Source organism: Podarcis vaucheri, assembly GCF_965113315.1.
Source record: "Podarcis vaucheri genome assembly, chromosome: 4".
Taxonomy (NCBI): Eukaryota; Metazoa; Chordata; class Lepidosauria; order Squamata; family Lacertidae; genus Podarcis; species Podarcis vaucheri.
The window spans coordinates 82,437,233-82,456,344 of NC_138762.1; the positions used below are offsets into that span (position 1 = coordinate 82,437,233).

General features: G+C 41.8%; 2 long non-coding RNA genes across 6 annotated transcripts in view; one reads left to right on the forward strand and one right to left on the reverse strand.

Annotated features, from left to right (window-relative positions):
* LOC309530196 overlaps positions 1–19,112 on the forward strand; it is a 318,904-nt gene that overhangs the window by 114,269 nt on the left and 185,523 nt on the right. For all 5 annotated transcript variants that reach the window (XR_014218652.1, XR_014218653.1, XR_014218654.1 and 2 more), the window contains exon 3: positions 8,048–8,144. This is a non-coding gene — a long non-coding RNA (uncharacterized lncRNA). The remainder of the gene's footprint in view (positions 1–8,047; positions 8,145–19,112) is intronic.
* Positions 14,327–19,112, reverse strand: part of LOC309530202 — a 49,272-nt gene continuing 44,486 nt past the window's right edge. The window contains exon 2 of the long non-coding RNA XR_014218673.1: positions 14,327–17,877. This is a non-coding gene — a long non-coding RNA (uncharacterized lncRNA). The remainder of the gene's footprint in view (positions 17,878–19,112) is intronic.

Genomic DNA, 19,112 nt, shown 5'->3' on the forward strand with positions numbered 1-19,112 from the left:
TTGTTCTATAACCACCAAGCAACAGACTAGCCAGTGGGTGGGTTTGTTTGTGTTTTTAGTTTTATATTTTCGCTCCGTAAGATGGGATAACATACATACAGACATACAGACATACAAACTTAGTAGGAAGTCAGAAGTAGCTTTAGCTCAATGCTGAGTGCATACTGCATGAGAAAACCCCAGATTAGAAAGATAGAATCAAAGGGTTGGAACTAGGAATCTCAAAGATCACCTGGTCCAGCCACCTGTTGATGCTAGAAAGCCACAACTTCAGCTTCACTGACAGATGCCATCCAGCACCTGCTTTTAAAAAGCTGCCACTTTGTAAAATGTTTGGGGGGAAAGCCATTTCCCTTTGAGCCATAGTTTACCAGATTCCCTCCCCATAATTGGTATTTTTGTCACAGGTCTCAACAGCAGAAATGTGCGAGACAGAAAGACTGTGAATATGCACAGAATGCCTCCTTCCCATAAGTGAGTAACCAAATCCAGCATCTCTCCTACCCATCTTGCAGACTTGAGCTCCAGCACCTTTTATTGTTGAAAGTAGTAAGAATAGTTTTGCATGTCGACTAAATTTCTATAGTGAATGAACACAACTCAAATGACAAAGAACTATTATACTAGCTCTCCAAAGAACATTTGTCAAATGCAGTGCAACTTGAATTATCTCAAGGCCAAACATCTGACAATGGAGAAGACTTGTATCTTTTTAAAAAATGTGTCCATAACTGAAAAACATTCACAGTGAAATACCAGAGTGTGAAATAATTATAACCTTTGCTGCTAGCCAGCCCTTATATAATGTATTTTCTAGTGATGTTCAGGGGCCACAAGATTCACAAAAATACTGATCTGCTTCTGAGTCACTCTGCGCATTCTCTGCTTCGATCTGTAATTTGGTCCCTGAGCAACTCTGCAAAAAACAACGCTCTGTGTTCCTCAATTCCTATCCTGGGTGTCTAAAAATGGCTGTAACTGCCCCTGCTGCCTTACTTTGCACCAGCTGAATGGAATTTACAGGCAGAGGAACCCTCCAGAGTGGATTATGCCTACCAAACTGTAGACCTAAGGACATAAGATGAACCCACACTGAGAATCATTTCTCTGCTGTGAAATCTTTTGGTATACTGAAATCTGAGATGGTACCTGTGGCGTTTGCCCTCCTGGGTGGGTCATAAGCAAAGGGTTAAATGAGTGTGAAGTGATTGGCCAGTGGGAACCCAAGGGGAGGAGTTAGAGTTAGTTTGTTAAGGAGTCAGTTGGGAGTTGGAGAAGGAAGAGGGAGGATAAGTCTGTGGGTTGGTCTAGTTTTAATGTGAGAGAGTGAGAGGAACTGTTAGGTGGAGTCAGATAGATAGTTGGGATAATCAGTTTGAAGTTGTTAGGAACGGATAGGCCAGTAAAGAAACTAAGATTAAGAAACTGCCAAGAAAAATTAACTGAAACCATAAACTTGTCCATGCTTATAAAATGAAATTGATTATTTGTTAATGTTAACAACTGCCTGGACTCCGTGTGTACCCGAGAGAAACGGGTTGGTGGCAGCAAGGAGGCAATCACAGTGGTGGCACAGGGATCAATAGACTGTGAAACGTCTGGGGACCCTGTGTGATTGCCACAGTACCCCTAGCTTGTTCTTCTGCATAGATTCCCAATGGCTCTGGCGTAGGCATGTGGCATCCCAAACTATGACCCAGGCAATGACCCTAATAGCATTTTCTTGGACATATCAGGGAACTAAGTGGTACACATACTCTCTCCCTCAGGGCCCACCCTCATTGCATGCACAACTTAAGACCGTAGGGTAGTGTATCTGCTTTTATCTCTCCCCCAATTCTGCCGCCAGCAGGAGAAAGATATAGACTAGAGTCAAGAGGATGGTTATAGAAGGAGGAAGAGAGCAAAGGTGTCCTTGCTCCCATGGTCAACAACATGGCATATATCACAAGTTGATTAGGCAGCCTTGTTATGCCTCTCTTCCGACAGTCATTAGCAAAGTTCCTTTTGCATATCCTTTTCATTCTACAGTTAAAATTAAATTTAATTACAGCCAATATGAGTCATAATGAAAAATAAACACTTCTCCATACACATAATCAAACAAAGATGAATGAGGCTTGAGGTTTTAATTGTGGCTCTCTTTGGTAATTCTTGCTGAATTCCTAATGATGTACTTAACAGGGAGTGCAAGCATCTTGTATTACCACATCAAAATGCCTCCTTTCACCATTGTCTTAGACATTACACAGTTGTCTTGATCAAGGAAAGTGTGGGATTGCTTTTTTTTGCCATTTATTAAATGGCACATTATTTAAATTGTTTTACCTCTTCCAGAGAGTAGTGTCATGTATTGTATTTTGCATTAGGTTATCTCTTTATTCCTTGTTATTTTAATGAAAATTGCAGTGCTTCTTAGGGAGAAATAGGTAATTACATGTACAAGTCAAAATAAAACTCCTTTACACTGCAAAAGCAGCACACGTAATCAGGAAAAAAATAAGGAGATGGTGCAATCAGGCTAGAGATCACGGATCATCTGATCAACTCTGTGTAACCAATTTATTTCGTGATACCACAACAACAGTTCTTTCACAAAATGGCCTGAACTCCTTGTTGCAACAACCCTGAGAGGCAGGTTTCTACAATCATAGCATAGTAAACCTCACAGAGCAGACTGTTCACAGTTCCAGCATACATGAAACTTCTATCTCAACCACATCAGATGTAAATGCATGGCTAAACAGCCAGGACTTTGAAGGTGAAAGTACGGTAATAGAGAGAGATGACCAAGTAGGTTTTCCAGGGCAGGGAAGAGAGAAGCACCAAGCGAGTAAATATAGAGCAGCAGCTGTAAACAGTACAAGCAAATGGACATGAAATGCAAAAAATATAAGTAAAGGTAAAGGGACCCCTGACCATTAGGTCCAGTCGGGACCGACTCTGGGGTTGCGGCACTCATCTCACTTTATTGGCCGAGGGAGCCAGCATACAGACTCCGGGTCATGTGGCTAGCATGACTAAGCTGCTTCTGGCAAACCAGAGCAGTGCATGTTTACCTTCCCGCCGGAGCGGTACCTATTTATCTACTTGCACTTTGACGTGCTTTCGAACTACTAGGTTGGCAGGAGCAGGGACCTCACCCCGGGAGCAATGGGAGCTCACCCCGTCGTGCGGATTCGAACCACCGACCTTTTGATCAGCAAGTCCTAGGCTCTGTGGTTTAACCCACAGCGCCACCTGCATCCCTTCACTCCTAATGACCCTAGGGCTCAACTTTAAACACGCACAGTCTCAATACAATGAGGGGAGGGTGAAATGTTACAGCCAATGAAGTACTTCTAGTGTTGTGATTAGGAATGGGGCATTAGAAATTTGATTCAGTTTGCATTTAAAGGCACACATCAAATTTGCACATTTTGAAACAAAATGAGAACCAAAACGCAGCCATCCTTCAAAACACACACTTCTTTGAATTTTGCAAAGCAGTTCTGGTTGGACTGGATGATGTAACCATTAAATTGATGAAAGCAGATGGTGAAATGGAAATGCTTTGCTTACAAGGGTTTGGAGAAGAAGGGGAGGATGTAATCATAAGTGGAGAGATGTAGAATTATCTGGATTTCCCCGCTTTGAGAAATCTTCAGTCGTGGCCATTCTTCAGTTCTAGCAGAGAGACAGTACTCTGCATACGATTTTGAGAGAGTTTAGAGGACAACGTAACTGAATTTGTGATACTCTCTCTGGAAAAAGACTGGGGAAAATTAAAATGGAAGGTTCTAGAGGAGGAGATGGGATACTATCATAAGCACAACAGGAAATGGAATTTGAACATATGGAACTGGACATGAATTAAAGGATATATTAACAAGGGAAAAAATATGGAATACTATTCCAATATGTGATCACATTGGAGGGATTTTAACAGGGACATGGATGGAAGAATATTATTATTATTATTATTATTATTATTATTATTATTCAGTATGGAGGAATGGCGATGGGAATTAATAGAAGTAAAGTTAATATTAAAGGAAAATATTAATAGTAAACATTTAGCAATAATAATAATAATAATAATAATAATAATAATAATAGTAGTAGTAGTAGTAGTAGTGGTAGTAGTTCAGGAACCCCTCTTGGACTTTTTGTGGCCAAAAGAAATGAATGTTTCAGAGACACTTTGACTTAAAAGAAATACTGTTTAACAGAAAGTGGAGAAGCTGGATGCTATCATGGACTGAATTTCTTAAATAATCTCTCCCCCCTTTTGTATGTAACCGCAAGATGGAAAATTAGAAGCCCTTGTTATCTTTCTATAATGTTTCTTTTTCTTTTTCTTCTTTTTTCCTTTCATTTTCTTTTGCTTCTCTCTCTCTCTTTACTCTCTTCTTCTTGTTTTTTTTCTTTTCTTCTCCTTTTTGCCTCATTATTATTTTTTCTTTGGAGGCATATGTTTGGGGCCTTTGTCAAGGTGCAAGGATTGTGCACTCATGGGGGTGGTAGATAGTTGATGGAGGGCCCTGGGTGGGAGGCAGGGTAATGTCGGTCTCCCAGGGAGGAGAAAGGAAGGTGAGAGTTGGGAGGGGCTGCTACCTTCTGTGACTGATGGGGGCTGAGAATTGCCTTTAGGAGAGGGCTCTGTACTCTGAATTTACTGTAGTTGTTGTTTTATTGTGAAAAAAGTTAGTAAAAATCTTATAACAGAATTTTGCAGTGCAGTTCTTCAGTCAGCTTATGTGTAGAAAAATTCACACATTAGTGAAAACAACATACAAAAGTGCATTAGAATATTTTTTAAAATGCATGAAAAATATGTTCTATTAGGAAAATTTCACATTAAAATGCTGATTAATTTTTCATGAGGTTTTTTTTTCTTTTTCTTTAAAAAAAAATACAAATCGTTGCAGAAATGTGTGGAACTGAATTTAAGATTAGAAAAATGAGAACCTGGGAGAACCGAAATGGACAAATTTGTCTGTCCCTGGTTGTGACCGAAGCTCAAAATATACATCACGGCAGATTGGTGTGTTTAAACCTAAACACATAGGAGGCACAGGGACTTGATTTCAAAAGCAAAATGGGCACTCAGCAGAGGGTACCTCCCAACATCCTCAAAGTCTCCCCCTCCCCCAAAATCATTTTCTTCTCTGGTTTTGCTCTAGTAATGGAACTGAGTTTTGCTGTGAATGGAGGAAACTGACCTGGTGGAGTGGCTGCAATGAGATAAGTAGCAATGTGAGACGTTCCAAGACATTTTCCTGTCTGGGGCACCTCCTTCACTCTGTGTTCCTAAGCCAGTTGGACTAGACATAGAATCGTACTTCAGTACTGGCAATGAGACAGTTTCTTCCCACCACACCTGAAGGCAGCAGGGCAGGCCATGTAGCCCACAAGACTCTGCTTTCAAACAGAGGGGAATGGCTGGGGAGCTGAGGGAGAACAGCTGGGGTGCTGCTGCCCCTGCCCAGCACCTGCTGCTTGCTTGTGCCAGTTGCTTCACCCCACCTAATGGCAGGGCCGGCCAGCCCGCATGGGGAAGATCCAAGTTTAAACACATATGTCTGCCACTGCCACCTGTTGTGTGTGAGCTTCGGTTGCCTAATTTGTTCACTACACCGTGGGAACCTTGTGATCAAACCATACTTTAGGTTGCATGCCTTTTATTCACAACTTCGTCATTTTCTCTTCTTGCAAACACAAATCTAATTAACCTGGAATTGTTTTTACTCTACTTGATATTAAAGTTTATAACTTTCCCTTCCTTGGCTCCGTGTTGACATGCACCTATTGAATTTTAATTCCTAGCTATTTAAACTGGATGTTCTGTTATTTATACTTGAGAATCTAGAATCGTTTGGGTCATCCACCTAGACCAGGGATGAGGAGTCTGTGGGCCTCAAGGTGTTATTGGACTACAACTCCCATCATCCCTGACCACTGGCCATGCCAGCTGGGGCTGATGGGAGCTGGAGTGCAGCAACACCTGGACAGCTACAAATTCCCCGTCCCTGGTCTAGACATGCAGTGGTTCCATATTTTTCTGCGTCATTATGACATGCTGTGGCGGTGCTCCTAAGTGGAGAAAGAAAGCCTTAATGAGATGTGAAGCGAAAATACCTGAAGGTTTGCTTTTCCACTGTGTGTAGACATTGCACAATAACTTGTAGCAATTTAAATTTCATCATTATCTAGCATTTGTAGGGGTACTTCAAAAGTTTAGTTGATAGTTAATTTAAGATTGCTGACTTAGATCACAATACAGTAATTAGGCAGAATTAAGGTAAAAATGGAAAGAAAATGAATCAAGTAATACAATACATTGTGTAGTAGTATTTTTTCCACTTCTCAAGTCATTTCTAGTAACGTTACAATGTTTGCATTCTCATGAAAGAAAGACACTTTGATTATATATTTCTGTTATAAAACAGTCTTTGAAATATGCTGGCTAGCTTTGGCTTCCAGCTTTTACCATTGTCGTGAGCCATAGCGTACTTGCTGTACAATACACAGCAGCACATCCTCAAAAGCCCTGAAGACAATTGATACTTCAGTCCTATATCCACTCACTGGGAGTAAGTCCACTGAAAACAATGGGACTTGTTTCTAAGTAGACGTGTCCAGATTATTATGTGAATTACGTAACTAACATAGTTTGCTGCAAGTATGGAGAACCTCTGGCCCTCTACATCAGGGGTTGCCAACCTTTTTGAACCATTTGAGATTCTGAGAGAGTACTGGAGACACCAGTCACAAAATGGCTGACATTGAAGGCGGGATGAAACACAAAATGTATGCCATGGGGAACATGGCATACCACAAAGCTGAGAGAGGTAGTCACACCTCACATTTTTATATTTACTATGGGAAGTTAGCTCTGTTCTGCTGGTCCTGATTGTGCAGATCACACAATATTGATTTTACACACACACACACACACACACGAAAATATTGGTGCTGTCTAATAGCAAGAAGGAGCATTCCTCAGTAACACGAGAAATCTACAATGTGGCCACATCTGACTAAGAAAATGTGAAACCTGCACATTTTGCCCCCTAACTTTATTTCTAGGGGGCGGGGCTAGCGACTTACCTTAAAAAAATATGAAAGCTCAGAATCTGGGGCACCTATCTGAGGGTGTCAATGAAAGCCTTCACACGCACTGCTGTAAATGTTCCTGGACTCTTAACTGCTATTGTCCATGACCTTATTGGCTGGGGCAGAATGAAACTAGACTCCAAGAACACCAGGAGGACCACAGGTTCCCAACCCCTAGCCTAGGTTGTGGTCAATGGCATTATGAGATGAGTTTTGGAAGGTAAGGAAGAACCAGCTACAAGAATGTAAGGCAGTTCACTGCACATTTCAAAAGCAGCACATACATTATAGACAAAAGACACCATCTGCCAAAGAACATTTAAGTTCTATGGTGTTCAGTGTACTTCTATCCCCTTGAAATTGGTGGGGGGCAGTGGGAATGTTGACTTTGGCTGAATCAAACAGCTGATTTGCAAGAACAGTTTAATGTGGTTGGATTTGTACCGGGGATGAAGAACGTGTGACCCTCCAGATATTGTTGAATTTCAACTCCCATCGTCCCTGACCATGGGCCATACTGACTGAAGGAAGTTGGAGTCCAACAATATTTGGAGGGCCAAAGGTCCCCCATTTTTTATCTGCACTTCCAGCAGAAGGGATGTATAATGCAGAGGTGGGAAAGTGGACTGTACTGTCTCAAGCTGATGGTGGTAGTAGATAGTATTTTTTGAATGCTTTCCTAAGTAAAAAATACAAAAGCAAAAGGGTCTCCCTGAATATGACAAAGAAAAGAAAAAGCACAGCCTTATGTGCTACTTGGCATGGGGGAAGGGTATCATATGGGGGGGGGGCTTTGAAAGTGATATACCCCACATAGTCGAAAGTGGTACATTCCAGTTTACCACCTCAACATTCTACCACTTCCGTCTTATGCATATGCAGATCCAGGTCATGTTGAGTTCAAACTATTCACATTAACATTCATTCTTTTTGTTTAAAATATTGGTAGAAATCAGAGTAAGGGGCCTTAAAGAAAGGGGATGAAGAGTGACTGGACCATGGCTTGTTCTCATTTCCAAGTCTGTTTCTGACATTTCAATTTCACAGTAAGTTTTAATTCAATAACTGGCAAATATTATTCTCATTTTTCATGGGGCCAAGCTGAGATCATTTATCTCCTTTGTATATTTTAAAGCTCAGACTGTTCCACTGGAAGGAACCCCCTACCAACACACACTAGCTATAGTGACCTTACTTGTTCCATTTACTGAATCTGTGATTTCTTTTCTCCATGTTGGTGTGTGTGCCAGATGGCAGTCAAATGATAATAAACATAACAAATAGAGACAGTGCATGAGGAGAGATAACAGTGGCCGAATGTACACAGTTGTTGAGGATGGAGGAGATTGTTTGCTGCGAAACGAACACAAAGTTCCATTGTGTAAGAATCAGGTTTGTGTTGTTTCCACCAAAATGTGTGAAGTAATGCAGAGAGTGAAAGTCTGCATTCTAATCAGGGGTTGGATGTCAGCAACGTTAGTTGATTTTAGTTATTCTGGCAAGGAGCTCATCGCAGTGCTCTAAAGTGATGCTGGCTCTTTTCCCATATGTGCAGTTCAGTCTTGTGCAGGCTTACTCAGAAGCAAAATGCATTGAGTTCAATGCAACTTATTCCCATGTTAAGTATGCATTCAGTTGCAGCCACAGTTATGTTTGCAGGACAGTGGCCTTTACTAAACCCTACGATTTTTGACTTGCACTTTGACGTGCACAGCGCATTATGATGTTTATCTCACTCCCGGGAGGTTAGCCTTTAAGATTTCCATTTCACAAATGAAACACTGAGGCTGAGAGATAGTTCTGTGTTTGGTCCTGCATCCCTAAAGCTTGACCACATGTTGTTCGAAAGAAACATGGTTCAAATGGAGTGGGGGGTGGGGATTCTATTCCATTCACATTTAAAGGTGAACCTACCTAATCCACACTTTCAAAAAATGATGCAAGAAGTAGAACACAGCCAGTCTTCAAAATTCAGATTTCTCATTTTTTTGCAATGCAGTGCTCCAGCCAAGCAATGTGTACAAGAATGTTCATACTGAGATAAAGTGTGCATGAAATATGATGTAAAGGTAAAGGGACCCCTGACCATTAGGTCCAGTTGTGGCCGACTCTGGGGTTGCGGCGCTCATCTCGCTTTATTGGCCAAGGGAGCCGGCGTACAGCTTCCGGGTCATGTGGCCAGCATGACTAAACTGCTTCTGGCGAACCAGAGCAGCGCACGGAAATGCCGTTTGCCTTCCCGCCGGAGCGGTACCTATTTATCTACTTGCACTTTGACGTGCTTTCGAACTGCTAGGTTGGCAAGAGCAGGGACCGAGCTCACTCTGTCGCAGGGATTCGAACCACCAACCTTCTGATCGGCAAGCCCTAGGCTCTGTGGTTTAACCCACAGCGCCACCCGTATCCTATAGCGCCACCCGCGTCCTGAAATATGATGTATTAGGATATAATTGCAAAAATGTGCTTATTAGGCAAAATTCCAAACAAAGAAGTTTATATTAGCATAAATTTATATTAGAATACTGATGAATTTTCATGATGTGAAAATATGGAGAACTGAGAGAAACCAAAATTGACCTATTTGTCCAGTCTTAGATGCAAACTGGATGATTGATTGTACTATTCCTCCTTTCCTAAAGAGCACTTGTACTGGCTAAGTGGATGATCTACAGTGATTCTTACTGGTGAGAGTAAACAAAAACATTATTTAATTATTGGGGAGATGCCCCTCACCCAATGTGAATTTTTGAAATCTGTCGCATGGTTCGCTTGTTCACTGTGAGCTTGGACTTTTCAAATATGCAAAAAGAAGATGGCAGAAGAAAAGGATAGGTTTACTGAACATTGATGCTACAATGACCCTTAATTGTGCTTTGAAGAGCTTTTTCTTAAAGTTGTTTTTAGACCGAGTCCAAAGAATAGCACCAGAAAAGTGCTCTTTGGCCTCCCTGGCACCTGTGCTATGTGACTGTTCAGGACACTGTTCTATCTCCAAAGCTATTTATCATCTATCATGAAGCTATTGAGAACTTTCATTAGGCGTTTTGGAGCACTGTGTCATCAGTTCACTGATGAGATGCATCTCTGTTTTCCCCTAACATCTGAATTTGGAGTGGCTGTGCAAATCTTGTACCAGAATGCAGAAGTGGACAGGATGAGGGCCAATAAACTTAGTGAAATCCTGGGAAGTCTTTGTGGGCAGGTGGTTCCTGTGTTCAGAAGACAGGTCAATTGCCTGTTCCTGATGGGCTTGTATCCCCTCTGAAGAAGCATGGTTGTTGTTTTTTAATCAGTTATTTCATATGCCAGCTGTGGTTGGCATAGCCTGGCTGCTGTAGTCCATGCACTGGTAACCTCAAGACTGGATTGCTGCAATGCGCTCTGCATTTTGGGCTGCCTATGGGTCTAGTCTGGAACCTCTAGCTAGTGCAGAATGCACTAGACATGCTACTGGATAGACATGCTACTGGAGAACGATATCCAACAATATGGGCACCCCTGCTAAAACATTTTCAAAGGCTGCCCATATATTACCAGGACAGGTATCCTATTAATATACAAAGTCCTGAACAATTTGGATCCAGGATACCTCATGGACCACTGAATTCCTCATATCCCAGCTCAGTCACTGAGATCACCCTGAGGAGTACTGTGTTGCAGAAGCATGACTGGCTTTAAATAGCATTTGGAAATTCAGTGTTACTGGTCCCATGCTGTGGGATACTCTTCCAATAGAGAAGGTATGTCCAAAGTCCATTTTGGGGGCCTAATCCGGCCTATCGGTTGATTTAATCCGGTCCCATGGGCCGTATATGCCCTGGGGTAAAATCCTTTAAAAAAAAGTTCAACAACTTTGGGGTTAAATCCTAAAATAAGCTCAACAACTTCAATTCTATAAAAAGCTTAACAACCTTGGTTGGCCCTCATGCATGTTCACTTCATCAAATCTGGCCCTCTTTGAAAAAAGTTTGGGCACACCTGCAATAGAGATTCAGCAGGGATCTGCTAGTTTTCAGAAATCTCTTAAAGGCCTATTTCAAGATGAGTCATCATCATTATTATTATTATTATTATTATTATTATTATTATTATTATATTGTTTTGATGATATTTTATGTTTTTGTGTACTTGTATATCTTGCTAGGGACGTGGGTGGCACTTGCTAATCAGAAGGTCGGCAGTTTGAATCCCCACGACGGGGTGAGCTCCCGTTGCTCAGTCCCTGCTCCTGCCAACCTAGCAGTTCGAAAGTATGTCAGAGTGCAAGTAGATAAATAGGTACCGCTCCAGCGGGAAGGTAAATGGCATTTCCGTGCGCTGCTCTGGTTCGCCAGAAGCGACTTAGTCATGCTGGCCACATGACCTGGAAGCTGTCTGCGGACAAACGCCGGCTGTCCCAGCCATAAAGCAAGATGAGCGCCGCAACCCCAGAGTCCTTTGCGACTGGACTTAACGGTCAGGGGTCCCTTTACCATTACCTATATCTTGCTAGTCACTGCCGTTATATTTTATATGAGGGGGCTATCTATAAACATTTTAATAAATAAATAAAAATAGCTGGGTGTTGCGTTTGAGACCTTTAATCCCATTTACCGCCTTCCCAGCTGTCTTAATTTCTGATTATATCTTTCCTGCCTACATGAATGAAGCGGTTTAGAAGAATAGATTGTCTGACTACCATGCTCAGTTCTGGAACATTAATGTATAGGATTAATTTGTTTATCTTGCATGTTTATGTTGTGAACTGCCCTGAGATCCACGGATACAAATTTAATAAATAAAAAATAAAATAATAATTCCATGATCAATAGGAAGAGTTTACACAGGAAAAGAGAAAGCACGTAAAACATGCTAAGAACTTCATAATTCCTTTCAAGCTTTTGTGAGAACAAAACCCAAGACGAATTAGTCATGACTCATGTTGACTTCCCACTTCCAAGAACTATTTATGCAATTGCTTGGAGGCTGCCCTGGGATAGAAATAAATTACACAGAAATTAAATCTCTCTGTGTGTATGTGTGTGTGAACTGGACAATCTGTTTAATGGCTCAAACCCTGAGGTAACCTCACCACTTGCATTCTGGCTTTAGATTTATTTGTTCATATGTTAAGAACTAGCTGAAAATATTTGGCTCCACATTTTAAAAGATGCCGGAAGGGAATTAGAGACCAGAAAGGTAGTGGAGGTAGCCATTTATGTTAGAAAGAAATTCTAGGTTGAGGAAAGTTATTTTGTTCAGAGGAGTTCATTTTCCTAATGAGGTAGAAGCAGCTTGATCGAATTATACAGTACTTTTTTGATCAATTGAACACCCCATGTTTCCGAAGGTGCATAATGAGCCTTGTCACCCCACTGAGGTCTGTTCACGCTTGTGGATGCTGATTCTGTACAGCTTAGTTTCCTTTTATTCCTCCTCCCTCACCAAATGTTTCAAGGCTGTTTTACACATTTACACAGAGGCATACCTAAGTTTGTCCTCAAGAAGGAGCAGCAGCCGAATCACGCTCCCTGTTGAATAAACTGGTGCAAATACACAAGTTGTCGCAATCACTCTTTCCATCTTTAGGTGTACAGTTAGGCAACATAGGGCAGCTCATAGCCCAGAATGTGATGTGTGAACTGGTCCTTAAATAGAGCTTAATCATCTCCCTCACGTGTTTCCTTTCTGGATGAAATGGTGCTCTGAAAGTCTCCCATTTAATGAGGCCATTGTTGTGATTTTCAGGAATTTTCAGTTTGTGCCATTTGAGTTACAGCAGGACCGCTCAAGGTCCTGAGTGATGATATCTAAAGCTGCATGTTAGCATCACCTTGAGATTCATTCTTTCTGATCCCATCACTAGCAGACTGCATTTTTATTAACAACAGTTCAAGGCTTGGTAGTGGATGGTGAGGGCAACTGTCACTGCAGCGTAGAAACATGGAACAGAACATTCACATCCAAGTAGCCCAATCAAATAGTTGTTAAAATGGCGGGGACTGCAAAGGCCATTTTACTGTACCTGCTGACATCTCAGTCAGTGTCACCTAGCCATCTATTTGATTTCATTCAAAGCGCATGGCAGCTAGCTGAACAACACTAAAGTGCATTGAAGTGCACTGCGTGGATATTTTCTGTGGGCAGATAGGCGGATTGCATAATGGAGCATTCTTAAATGACTGGCAAAGACAGGGATGGACAGTTGTGGTCTATAGTAATTGATGCTGTTCAGAATTGCCTTTCATCTACATTTTGAACTTTCACAGTGTCTAATAGAAAATAAATCTTGATCCCTTGCAAATCTGCCTGTTTTCGGCCTCTTTTAATTCATATGTACACCTATTCCAAATTCTGGTTTGTTTTTTTTTTTAATTATGTGGAAGCAGAAAGACAAAGATACTTGAATATTTCTTACATTCTCTCTCTCTCTCTCTCTCTCTCTCTCTCTCTCTCTCTCTCTGTGTGTGTGTGTGTGTGTGTGTTTTCTCTCAGTGAGGGAGCTCAGGCCACAAGCAATAAATGGACACCATTGTTTGAGTATTTCCCCCATATATTTCTTGGGAACTGAAACAACTGATTTCTGCTCGTATTTGCATACCTACAGTTCAAATCAGCCAAACCTGAAAATGAAATGTATGGTAGATGCCACCCACCCACTCCACCGATGTTTAAAATGAGCTCTAAAGGGAAGGAAAAGCTATAGTTGCAATCTGTGGCCAATTATGTTCACTCACAGGAATGAATGACTCATTGAAATGAATGGGTCAAAAACTCTTAACTTGGTATAGGATTGCAGCCATTCAAATCTCTTTCATGGCGTTTAAAGCTACTGATAGTTCACCTTTCTATCAAGCTGCTTCTGAAGAACACAAACCTAACTTTTACAGTCAGCTAGAGTGATCTGAAAGGTTCAAAGAACCTCTGCAGAAATAATGTATTTCTCTGTTCAGGTAGTGGGTGGGGGGAGCGTTTAAAAAAACCAAAAACCAGTAGGCAGTGGTAAGAAAAAGTAGGACTAGTTCTTTAAAAGCATCAGCGCAGTTTTCTCAGCATAACCTTTTCTATGTGTTTGCACTACTGCCAGATGGTCTGGGGGTGAAAATGTAGCAAGAAAGATCATTTATTGCACTTGTTACTGGGACAGGCAGCAGGTTACAGTGGGACACCAATAAGGCATGTGTATGGTCAAATAGTTTTGCATTTCTTGCTGGTATGAGCCCTATAGGCACGAGTTCAAAAGGAGAGATCAGGATTTCATCATTAGTTTATTTGCATACTATTTCCCCACAAACTGTGCCCAAACTCATATCTCACACCATACCAAATGAGCAAGAATAAATATAACAATTCAGAAACAATATGAACAACAATTTAAAATGATCATAATATCAACATTTTACATACGACAATATAGGAAACAATACCAATAAGGTAATTTAACAGCTTTAAACAGAGAGATTCACAGGAATCACTGACAGGGAGATACGGGGTCATCATGTGTCTAGTTAGCTCTGGTTAGACATTAAATGGGAAAAGGAGATTTGTATGAGAAGTTGTGGGAGAAGTTACGTATGAGGTGGGCAGAAGAGGATCCAAGCAGGGGGACACAATGACCTTTCTAGATAACCTTGGTGGGTGAATGAAGATGGCCTCCCAAGCTTAAAACAATATGTGTGCCATCCCAGTCATAAAAATTAGGAAGCGCTTTTCTAACACCCTGGTTTGAAAAGCTTCCACATTATCTGAGGGAGTTAATGTGGCATGACTCTCATAACTACTTTGTGAGTTTGCTTTTCAGCCTTAATTTACGACTTATTGAAAGTGAGAGCTGTGTGCAGGGAAGGAAACGTAGAGAACTTAGTGTGTCCACGAGAATGGGAGGCAGTCAAAACTCCAGAGAAGGTGTGGTGTAGTGGTCAACCTCTGTCCATAACTGAAGGGAACAGGAAAGTAAAACAACAGGCATAGGTGTATGGACACTCATGTAACTTCACTGTAAAAGAAGCCGTCTGTGGAAGCAGAATGCTAGACAGGGATGATTTAGCTTGTGTGTACATTGTTCTACCAGTGAGAATAACCATTAGGTTATCTTTATCAATTGGTTATCTAGGCATAGCTGTGGATGCTACTGACATTTTAAAAGCATGTATGGAATTGGAGGCACGCCAGGAAGGAAAGGAAGGGTCATCATGGCCCCCTCCTGCAGTTTTAATCCCACCTGTGATTATCTTCCAATACCTCTATCTCCGCACTACCCATTGTAACTGCTGCTATAAATTAAATGGGCCCATGTACTAGACTTGCATGACAAAGGAGGCAAATTGCTTTGCTTTTAAAGGGGGAAAGGGTACTTACTTGCCTGTCCTATTGGTCATAGGAAAGCTTGCCTAGAGATGCATACTTCCCCTATTCTAGTTGAGGTAGTAGTTGAGGATAATGTGTATAGTTTAGGTGTTCTCCTGGAGTTTTGATCCTGGATGTTCCAGTGATAACCCGCCAGGAGTGCATTTGCACTGCTTTTCTGTGGCCCTTTGAGAAGACAAAACTGGCTACTCTTATGCCTGCTTTAATAGCCATTTCAAACTACTGCAGTGCTTTGTACTTGAGGTTCCCTCTGAAGGGTATTCAGAAACTCCAGCTGGTGCAAGACTCTGTAGCTAGAGTGGTATTGGGGGCCCAGCTTTTTGGATAATGATATGCATACTTTTTAAGCTGCATTGGCTCCCAGTTCATTTCCAAGTGCAATTCAAAGTACTAGTTTCCCCCTTAAAGTCCAGCAGCTTCATTGCCCTTCTGTAAAAGCAACTGGAAACAGATTTTTAAAAAGGAATGGGTAGACAAGAAAAAAAAATTATTGATTGAATGCATTTTGTACGCTGCTGGTCCCTCTTCAGGAAAATTTAGAGGAGAGTAATTCACATTTCAGCTGTGTCACTTCTGTTGCTATCAAAAGAAAAAGAAGAGGTAGCTCATCTGAATGTTGAATTACAAGTTCTTGGCTTTTTAGCCCTAGATGACTTGAGACCATGAGATCTGAAGCACTGCTTGCTTTCATATGAGACTGCCCAAGATCTTGGAGCTGCGGGCAGCAGCTTTGTTTGCATTCCTCTTTTATCTGAAGTCAGGCTAGTGACTATGATTGTTAGGAGCAGGGCATTCAGTGGTGGAACCCCGGCTTTGTGGAGTTCCCTCCTGATTAATATCAGGAAACATCTATAGTGACTTGCTCAACACATTTCTGTGTTCACTCAGGTGTCCCTTGAAGCATGACTCAAGTTATTTATAGGACACAACCTTTTCCACAGCAATGTCCAAGCTTTGAAACTATCTCTCTGTAATGTGGATATGTGTTTGGTTGCTTTCGTACTTAGAATGAATGGTGAAGACCATCTATTTCAATCAGGACTTCCATAATGACTGGTTTTGTTATTCCAGCCCCCTCATGCCACATATTTTCTGTATTTAGGTGCAATGGCTATTTATCATTGTTTTTGCTATAATTTGTTGTGTTTTGGTGTTTTATTGTTTTGTTTAATGCTGTAGTTTTAATTGCTTGTGTGGTCAGACTTTGGTCTGACAAGCAATACAAAAGTAAGCTTTTACCTACACTTGCCTATGCTGAATGCTATGGCACCGTGTCCAACTTAGTTTTACTCAGAGTAGACCCATTGAAATAAATGGACCTAATTTAGCCATGTTTATCGGTTTCGATGGTCTCCTCTCAGTCTAACATTGGATACAACCCAATGTGGTTTTATTAAGAAATTAGACAGAAGATAACCACAACTGTTCTTAAGATGCACCACTTTTTCACAATGCCACCTTGAAAGTATCTGAGCATAGAAATTTGTCTCTGGGTGTGTGTCTTGTTTATTTATTACTTTAGTATCCCACCTTTCTCCTAAGTAACTCAAAGTGACGCACACAATTCTCCTCCCCTGCCATTTTAATCTTCACAACAACCCTGCCGAGTTAGGCTAAGAGACTATGACTGGCCCAAGGCTACAAATGGAGCTTTATGGTTGAAAAGGGATTTAAGTCTTGGTTTCCTGAGTCCAGCACTCTAACCACTACACCACACTTTCCTCCTACTGACATGTTGCTTGCATTTTCCTTTACCATGGCACAGGGACCTGGGGTTAGGGGCTGTAGTTTCCAAGCCCCACTACATGACTTCTCAGCAGGCTTGAGCTGATGCTGCTCTGGTTTTAGAAAAGAAGGCCCCCCACCCCCCCACCCCGCTTCCCGGGCGCTTCCTGGCCAGCTGAATATCAAATGCAGGCTCATTTACATTGTATGGGGCCTGCTAGTTTTCTTTGCTGATTTTATCTCTCTCTCTTTAAGGAACAGATCGGCCACATATTGAAAATCAGGAAATTTAATTTTGCCAGATGAATTAATTTTAATAGGATTTCCTTAATCCAACATGATTAGCATTAGCCTCACCTTGTAATTTGTGGCATATTAAGGAGAGCATCTCCTTTCTTAGTGGGTGGGGTGGGGGAAGGACTTTATCCAGAAGGACCTCCAGCAAAGAATGAGGAGATGAGATACAAGCAAGACCAAATATTTGCTGAGGATTGGCTAATCCAGAAGAAGTTTGCAGCAAACTGTCCAGGGACCAGCAAACGGGTTGGCCTTTTTGGATCAGCCCATCATCTAACTGAGTTTCCAGCCTTCAAACACCTGCAGCCCGCCAGCATGTCCATCTGATAACAAGAGATGGGCTATAGGAAAAAGGAAACACTTCTGTCCGCAGAGCTTAGCCACCACTTGGAGGCAAATCACCAGAGCCACCTAAAAGAAGAAGAAAATAAAGGATAAGTAAACACAAGTCTGGATGACCCTCGAGGCTTAAATGCCCCCAAATCCAACCCTTCTGGACAGCAGTCATGCAAGAAATATGCAAAATAACTAAACAGGTACTAGAAGTCTCCCCAGAACTGGCCCTACTGAACACCTTCCAAGATAATAATGTCAACTCACACTATAAAGAACTCATAACCCACCTACTCTCAGCAGCCGGAAGCATTATAACCAGACACTGGAGAGACCTGTCAGGAGTAAACATGGACCAATGGTATCAAATTGCATGGGAAACAGCCTTATTAGAAAAACTAACCAATAAACTGAAACTGACATGGGGACAAATAGAAGATGCCTTCACCCTGGTATGGTTCCCCTTTATCACATAAGTAAAGGTAAAGGGACCCCTGACCATTAGGTCCAGTCGTGGCCGACTCTGGGGTTGCGGCGCTCATCTCGCTCTATAGGCCGAGGGAGCCGGCGTACATCTTCTGGGTCATGTGGCCAGCATGACTAAGCCGCTTCTGGCGAACCAGAGCAGCGCGCGAAAACGCCGTTTACCTTCCCACCAGAGTGGTACCTATTTATCTACTTGCACTTTGATGTGCTTTCGAACTGCTAGGTTGGCAGGAGGCTATCACATACACAGCCCCAAAAGACAACTACAAGAATCCACCGACAGCATACAAATCAATTAGGCTAACTTGACCCAACAACCCCTCCCCCCCCACATTAATGAACAAATCTCACTGCAGCCAACCAAAGACAAATTGTTGTTGTTGTTGTTGTTGTTTAGTCGTTTAGTCGTGTCCGACTCTTCGTGACCCCATGGACCAGAGCACGCCAGGCACTTCTGTCTTCCACTGCCTCCCACAGTTTGGTCAGGCTCATGTTTGTAGCTTCGAGAAGCCACCCCAAGCTCTCTAACTACCAAGGAAATATAACAAGCGAATAGAAAGAGAACCTACCCAAGTGACACTGATGCCAAACCCCACACATACACTCCCTCTCCCCCCTCTTCCCCCCCGACCTTATACTGCAAATAACACTAATGTCTCACAACAGATGTGCTTGATCTGAATAACAACCTGAAAAATAGACAATGCATGTACTTTTGTAAACTAAGATTTTTTTTAAATCAAAATTATTTTAAAAACAAATGAACAGAACCCCCCCCCCAAACCAAAGCTTTCCCCATTTCCCTGGTGCTGAAATTTAACAAGACC